The sequence below is a fragment of the Stenella coeruleoalba genome (assembly GCF_951394435.1).
Source record: "Stenella coeruleoalba genome assembly, chromosome: 3".
NCBI classification, from domain to species: domain Eukaryota; kingdom Metazoa; phylum Chordata; class Mammalia; order Artiodactyla; family Delphinidae; genus Stenella; species Stenella coeruleoalba.
In genome coordinates this window covers 74,611,533-74,619,737 of record NC_137148.1, presented here as the reverse complement: position 1 = coordinate 74,619,737, position 8,205 = coordinate 74,611,533, and positions in this window count along the sequence as shown.

Sequence of the window (8,205 nt, the reverse complement as noted above, 5' to 3'; positions counted from 1 at the left end):
GCAAAGACTCCACCACCTGTGCCATTCTCTTTGGTCCACTATCAAGGCTCCTTGGGCAGCCTCCTTTTCTACCATCTCTGTCCAACTTATTTCTGAGGTTGCTTCAGTTAGACTCTCTACCTTATTTTAGAGCCTGACTCACAAACTATTTTTGAGAAGATTTCTTACTTTAAAAATTTCTGTTGCTAAAATGCCTTCAGGTATTGGATTGTCACTTCTGGAGTGCTGTCATTTATTATCTACTTATTTATGCAATAACAAGTTTCTTCTTCACTTTCTGATATGTGTATATCAATATCTATCAATATTGTGTGTCTATATGTAATACTTATTATACTGTGTCCATGTACATACATCTGTCTTAGCTTGGACTGCTATAACAAAATACCACAGACTGGTGGTTTAGACATCAGGGATTTATTTTCTCACAGCTCTGGAGGCTAGAATTCCCAGATCAGAGTGCCAGCATGGTTGGTTTCTGGTGAAAGCACATGGCTTCTTCTTTGTTTGGAAGTGGAGAGAGTGTAAGCAAGCTTTCTGGCATCTCTTTTTATAAGGGCACTAATCCAATAATTAGGGCCCCATCCTCATGATCGCATCTAAACCTAATTACCTCCCAAAGACTCCATCTCTGAATACCATGACATTGGAAGTCAGGGCTTCAACATGTGAATTTTGGGTGGACACAGTCATTCAATGTATATATGTTGGAGAAATTCATGACCCCAGGTGCTTAGTCCTATAACTACATTTAAGCCAACCTTGTGATTCCACTAAATTGAGGGCAAAACTTAGTATTTGTGGCAAGATGATAATATTTTGTCCCATAAACTATCCTGGTAGAATTAAATACTGTATGTTTTGAGGAAGCATCAGTCTCTTGCTAAGTAAACAAAAAAAGTTCAAATATAAATTTAATACCATTATAGGAAATGGAATACATAATAATAATGAAGCCAAAAGTAAATAGAAAAACTCAGAAGTACCAATTATTTCTTAGAACCAGTTTCAGTTTCAGGTAATTCCCATAGCAAGTGCCCAAACGAGACAATACATATATGAAACAGCTTTGTACGGCATGGAGCCTTTGAAATGCATTTTTGTTATTTGTGTTGTTGACTTCTGCTATTCTGTTGTCACATACCTTGGCTCAGGTTCTCATCCCCCAGGGCCACAAGACCAGATTAACAGCAGTCTCCTGGGGGAAAAACCAGTGGGGATTCTGAAGGTGGGAGTGTAGGACTCCAGCTGCTGTGAGAGCTGGGAGGTGTCTGTGACTTGTCACCTCTGATTGCCACAGCCCATGGACAGGATATCTGAGCATAGCACATTGGATACCTCCACTCTTATTGAAGTCCCTCAGAGAGAGGCACGAAACTACTTCCAGGATGGCAGCTAGAAGATGAAGTCATACTTAGGACAACCTGTGGGAGGAGAGGGGAGCCAAAGAATCCAGCATCCTTGACCTTTTCAGTTACATGATACAAAAAGTGAGGAGAAGCTTACAGGTTGAGGGGTGTTTAGTCTCTTATCAAACTTTCATACTGTTTTGCCTGACAGAGCCTAATGACCTCTCTTTACTAAGCTGTACATCCATACATGGTAATGCAGAGCCCAGGCTGTGGAGTGTGCAGACTTGGAATGTCTTGACTCTGCCTTTTACTAGCTGTGTTGTCTTGGGCAACTTACTTAATAACTCTGGGCTTGTTTGCTCATTTGTAAAGTGGGCTAAAATTAGTACCTATCTAATATTGTTATGGTAAGAACTAAATGAGACAATGTAGGGAAAACGCCTAGCCTAATGCCTGGCACATAGTGAGTATTCAATAACTATTAAGTAATCTCAATTTTATTTATTTATTTATTTATTTTTTACATCTTTATTGGAGTATAATTGCTTTACAATGGTGTGTTATTTTCTGCTTCATAACAAAGTGAATCAGTTATACATATACATATGTTCCCATATCTCTTCCCTCTTGCGTCTCCCTCCCTCCCACCCTCCCTATCCCACCACTCCAGGCAGTCACAAAGCACCGAGCTGATCTCCCTGTGCTATGCAGCTGCATCCCACTAGCTATCTACCTTACGTTTGGTAGTGTATATATGTCCATGCCTGTCTCTCGCTTTGTCACAGCTTACGCTTCCCCCTCCCCATATCCTCAAGTCCATTCTCTAGTAGGTCTGTGTCTTTATTCCTGTCTTACCCCTAGGTTCTTCATGACATTTTTTTCCTTAAATTCCATATATATGTGTTAGCATACGGTATTTGTCTTTCTCTTTCTGACTTACTTCACTCTGTGTGATATACTCTAGGTCTATCCACCTCATTACAAATAGCTCAATTTCGTTTCTTTTTATGGCTGAGTAATATTCCATTGTATATATGTGCCATATCTTCTTTATCCATTCATCCAATGATGGACACTTAGGTTGTTTACATCTCCGGGCTATTGTGAATAGAGCTGCAATGAACATTTTGGTACATTACTCTTTTTGAATTATGGTTTTCTCAGGGTATATGCCCAGTAGTGGGATTGCTGGGTCATATGGTTGTTCTATTTGTAGTTTTTTAAGGAACCTCCATACTGTTCTCCATAGTGGCTGTACCAATTCACATTCCCACCAGCAGTGCAAGAGTGTTCCCTTTTCTCCACACCCTCTCCAGCATTTATTGTTTCTAGATTTTTTGATGATGGCCATTCTGACTGGTGCGAGATGATATCTCATTGTACTTTTGATTTGCATTTCTCTAATAATTAATGATGCTGAGCATTCTTTCATGTGTTTGTTGCAGTCTGTATATCTTCTTTGGAGAAAGGTCTATTTAGGTCTTCTGCCCATTTTTGGATTGGGTTGTTTGTTTTTTTTGTTATTGAGCTAAATGAGCTGCTTATAAATTTTGGAGATTAATCCTTTGTCAGTTGCTTCATTTGCAAATATTTTCTCCCATTCTGAGGGTTGTCTTTTGGTCTTGTTTATGGTTTCCTTTGCTATGCAAAAGCTTTTAAGTTTCATTAGGTCCCATTTGTTTATTTTTGTTTTTATTTCCATTTCTCTATGAAGTGGGTCAAAAAGGATCTTGCTGTGATTTATGTCATAGAGTGTTCTATGTTTTCCTCTAAGAGTTTGATAGTTTCTGGCCTTACATTTAGTGCTTGAATCCATTTTGAGCTTATTGTTGTATATGGTGTTAGGGAGTGATCTAATCTCACACTTTTACATGTACCTGTCCAGTTTTCCCAGCACCACTTATTGAAGAGCCTGTCCTTTCTCCACTGTACATTCCTGCCTCCTTTATCAAAGATAAGGTGACCATATGTGCGTGGGTTTATCTCTGGGATTTCTATCCTGTTCCATTGATCTATCTTTCTGTTTTTGTGCCAGTACCATACTGTCTTGATTACTGTAGCTTTGTAGTATAATCTGAAGTCAGGGAGCCTGATTCCTCCAGCTCCATTTTTCATTCTCAAGATTGCTTTTGCTATTCCGGGTCTTTTGTGTTTCCATACAAATTGTGAAATCTTTTGTTCTAGTTCTGTGAAAAGTGCCAGTGGTAGTTTGATAGGGATTGCATTGAATCTGTAGATTGCTTTGGGTAGTAGAGTCATTTTCACAATGTTGATTCTTCCAATCCAAGAACATGGTATATCTCTCCATCTATTTGTATCATCTTTAATTTCTTTCATCAGTGTCTTATAATTTTCTGCATACAGGTCTTATGTCTCCCTAGGTAGGTTTATTCCTAGATATTTTATTCTTTTTGTTGCGGTGGTAAATGGGAGTGTTTTCTTGATTTCACTTTCAGATTTTTCATCATTAGTGTGTGGGAATGCCAGAGATTTCTGTGCATTAATTTTGTATCCTGCTACTTTACCAAATTCATTGATTAGCTCTAGTAGTTTTCTGGTAGCATCTTTAGGATTCTCTATGTATAGTATCATGTCATCTGCAAAGAGTGACAGCTTTACTTCTTCTTTACTGATTTGTATTCCTTTTATTTCCTTTTATTCTCTGATTGCTATGGCTAAAACTTCCAAAACTATGTTAAATAAGAGTGGTGAGAGTGGGCAACCTTGTCTTGTTCCTGACCTTAGTGGAAATGCTTTCAGTTTTTCACCATTGAGGACGATGTTGGCTGTGGGTTTGTCACATATGGCCTTTATTATATTGAGGAAAGTTCCCTCTATGCCTACTTTCTGCAGGGTGTTTATTATAAATGGGTGTTGAATTTTGTCAAAAGCTTTCTCTGCATCTATTGAGATGATCATATGGTTTTTCTCCTTCAATTTGTTAATATGGTGTATCATGTTGATTGATTTGCATATATTGAAGAATCCTTGCATTCCTGGAATCAACCCCACTTGATCATGGTGTATGATCCTTTTAATGTGCTGTTGGATTCTGTTTGCTAGTATTTTGTTGAGGATTTTTGCATCTATATTCATCAGTGATATTGGCCTGTAGTTTATTTTCTTTGTGACATCCTTGTCTGGTTTTGGTATCAAGGTGATGGTGGCCTCGTAGAATGTGTTTGGGAGTGTTCCTCCCTCTGCTATATATATATATATATATATATATATATATATATATATATATATATATATATATATATATATATATATATATTTTTTTTTTTTTTTCGGTACGCAGGCCTCTCACTGTTGTGGCCTCTTCTGTTGCGGAGCACAGGCTCCGGATGCGCAGGCTCAGCGGCCATGGCTCATGGGCCCAGCTGCTCCGCACCATGTGGGATCTTCCCGGACCAGGGCACGAACCCGTGTCCCCTGCCTCGGCAGGCAGACTCTCAACCACTGCGCCACCAGGGTAGCCCCTTCTGCTATATTTTGGAAGAGTTTGAGAAGGATAGGTATTAGCCATTCTCTAAATGTTTGATAGAATTTGGCTGTGAAACCATCTGGTCCTGGGCTTTTGTTTGTTGGAAGATTTTTAATCACAGTTTCAATTTCAGTGTTTGTGATTGGTCTGTACTTATTTTCTGTTTCTTCCTGATTCTGTCTTGGCAGGTTGTGCATTTCTAAGAATTTGTCCATTTCTGCCAGGTTGTCCATTTTATTGGCATAGAGTTGCTTGTAATAATCTCTCATGATCTTTTGTATTTCTGCAGTGTCAGTTGTTACTTCTTCTTTTTCATTTCTGATTCTATTGATTTGAGTCTTCTCCCTTTTTTTCTTGATGAGTGTGGCTAATGATTTATCAATTTTGTTTATCTTCTCAAGGAACCAGCTTTTAGTTTTATTGATCTTTGCTATCGTTTCCTTCATTTCTTTTTCATTTATTTCTGATCTGATTTTTATGATTTCTTTCCTTCTGCTCACTTTGGGGTATATTTGTTCTTCTTTCTCTAATTGCTTTAGGTGCAAGTTTAGGTTGTTTATTCGAGATGTTTCCTGTTTCTTAATGTAGGATTGTATTGGTATAAACTTCCGTCTTAGAACTGCTTTTGCTGCATCCCATAGGTTTTGGGTCATTGTGTCTCTATTGTCATTTGTTTCTAGGTATTTTTTTTATTTCCTCTTTGATTTCTTAAGTGATCACTTCGTTATAAAGTAGTGTATTGTTTAGCCTCCATGTGTTTGTATTTTTTATATATCTTTTCCTGTAATTGATATCTAGTCTCATAGCATTGTGGTCAGAAAAGATACTTGATACAATTTCAATTTTCTTAAATTTACCAAGGCTTGATTTGTGACCCAAGATATGATCTATCCTGGAGAATGTTCCGTGAGCACTTGAGAAAAATGTGTATTCTGTTGTTTTTGGATGGAATGTCTTATAAATATCAATTAAGTCCATCTTGTTTAATGTATCATTTAAAGCTTGTGTTTCCGTATTTATTTTCATTTTGGACGATCTGTCCATTGGTGAAAGTGGGGTGTTAAAGTCTACTATGAATGTGTTACAGTTGATTTCCCCTTTTATGGCTGTTAATATTTGCCTTATGTATTGAGGTACTCCTATGTTGGGTGCATAAATATTTACAATTGTTATATCTTCTTCTTGGATCGATCCCTTGATCATTATGTAGTGTTCTTCTTTGTCTCTACTAATAGTCTTTATTTTAAAGTCTATTTTGTCTGATATAAGAATTGCTACTCCAGCTTTCTTTTGGTTTCCATTTGCATGGAATATCTTTCTTCATCCCCTCACTTTCAGTCTGTATGTGTCTCTAGGTCTGAAGTGGGTCTCTTGTAGACAGCTTATATATATGGGTCTTGTTTTTGTACCCATTCAGCCAGTCTGTGTCTTTTGGTGGGAGCATTTAATCCATTTACATTTAAGGTAATTATCGATATGTATGTTCCTATTCCCATTTTCTTAATTGTTTTGGGTTTGTTATTGTAGGTCTTTTCCTTCTCTTGTGTTTCTTGCCTAGAGAAGGTCCTTTAGCATTTGTTATAAAGCTGGTTTGGTGGTGCTGAACTCTCTCAGCTTTTGTTTGTCTGTAAAGGTTTTAATTTCTCCATCAAATCTGAATGAGATCCTTGCTGGGTAGAGTACTCTTGGTTGCAGGATTTTCTCCTTCATCACTTTAAATATGTCTGCCAGTCCTTTCTGGCTTGCAGAGTTCTGCTGAAAGATCAGCGGTTAACCTTATGGGGATTCCCTTGTGTGTTATTGTTGTTTTTCCCTTGCTGCTTTTAATATATTTTCTTTGTAGTTAATTTTTGACAGTTTGATTAATATGGGTCTTGGCATGTTTCTCCTTGGATTTATCATATATGGGAGTCTCTGTGCTTCCTGGACTTGATTAACTATTTCCTTTCCCTTATTGGGAAGTTTTCAACTATAATCTCTTCAAATATTTTCTCAGTCCCTTTCTTTTTCTCTTCTTCTTCTGGAACCCCTATAATTCGAATGTTGGTGCATTTAATATTGTCCCAGAGGTCTCTGAGACTGTCCTCATTTCTTTTCATTCTTTTTTCTGCTCTGCAATAGTTATTCCCACTATTTTATCTTCCAGGTCACTTATCCGTTCTTCTGCCTCAGTTATTCTGCTATTGATCCCATCTAGAGTATTTTTAATTTCATTTATTGTGTTGTTTATCGTTGCTTGTTTCATCTTTAGTTCTTCTAGGTTCTTGTTAAATATTTCTTGCATTTTGCCTATTCTATTTCCAAGATTTTGGATCATCTTTACTATCATTATTCTGAATTCTGTGTCAGGTAGACTGCCTATTTCCTCTTCATTTGTTAGGTCTGGTGGGTTTTTATCTTGCTCCTTCAACTGCTGTGTGTTTTTCTGTCTTCTCATTTTGCTTATCTTCCTGTGTTTGGGGTCTCTTTTTTGCAGGCTGCAGGTTCGTAGTTCCCATTGTTTTTGGTGTCTGTCCCCAGTGGCTAAGGTTGGTTCAGTGGGTTGTGTAGGCTTCCCGGTGGAGGGGACTAGTGCCTGTGTTCTGCTGGATGAGGCTGGATCTTGTCTTTCTGGTGAGCAAGTCCACGTCTGTTGTTGTGTTTTGGTGTTTCTGTGGACTTATTATGATTTTAGGCAGCCTCTCTGCTAATGGGTGGGGTTGTGTTCCTGTGTTGCTAGTTGTTTGGCATAGGGTGTCCAGCACTGTAGCTTGCTGGTCGTTGAGTGAAGCTGGGTGTTGGTGTTGAGATGGAGATCTCTGCCGTTTGATATTATGTGGAGCTGGGAGGTGTCTTGTGGACCAGTGTCCTGAAGTTTGCTCTCCCTCCTCAGAGGCACAGCACTGACTCCTGGCTGAAGCACCAAGAGCCTTTCATCCACACGGCTCAGAATAAAGGGGAGAAAAAGTAGAAAGAAATAATTAGTAGAAGTAGAAAGAAAGAAAGAAACAAAGAAAGAAAGGAGGGAGGGAGGCAGGGAGGGAGGAAGGAAGGAAGGAGGGCAGGAAGGAAAAAAAGAAAGAAAGTAGATAAAGTAAAATAAAATAAAGTAAGATAAAATAAAATCAAGTTATTAAAATAAATAATTATTAAGAAAAAAATAAACGGACGGATAGAATCCTAGGACAAATGGTGGAAGCAAAGTTATACAGACAAAATCTCACACAGAAGCATACACACACACACTCACAAAAAGAGGAAAAGGGGAACAAATTATAAATCTTGCTCTCAAAGTCCATCTCCTCAATTTGGGATGATTCGTTGTCTATTCATGTATTCCACAGATGCAGGGTACATCAAGTTGATTGTGGAGCTTTAATCCGCTGC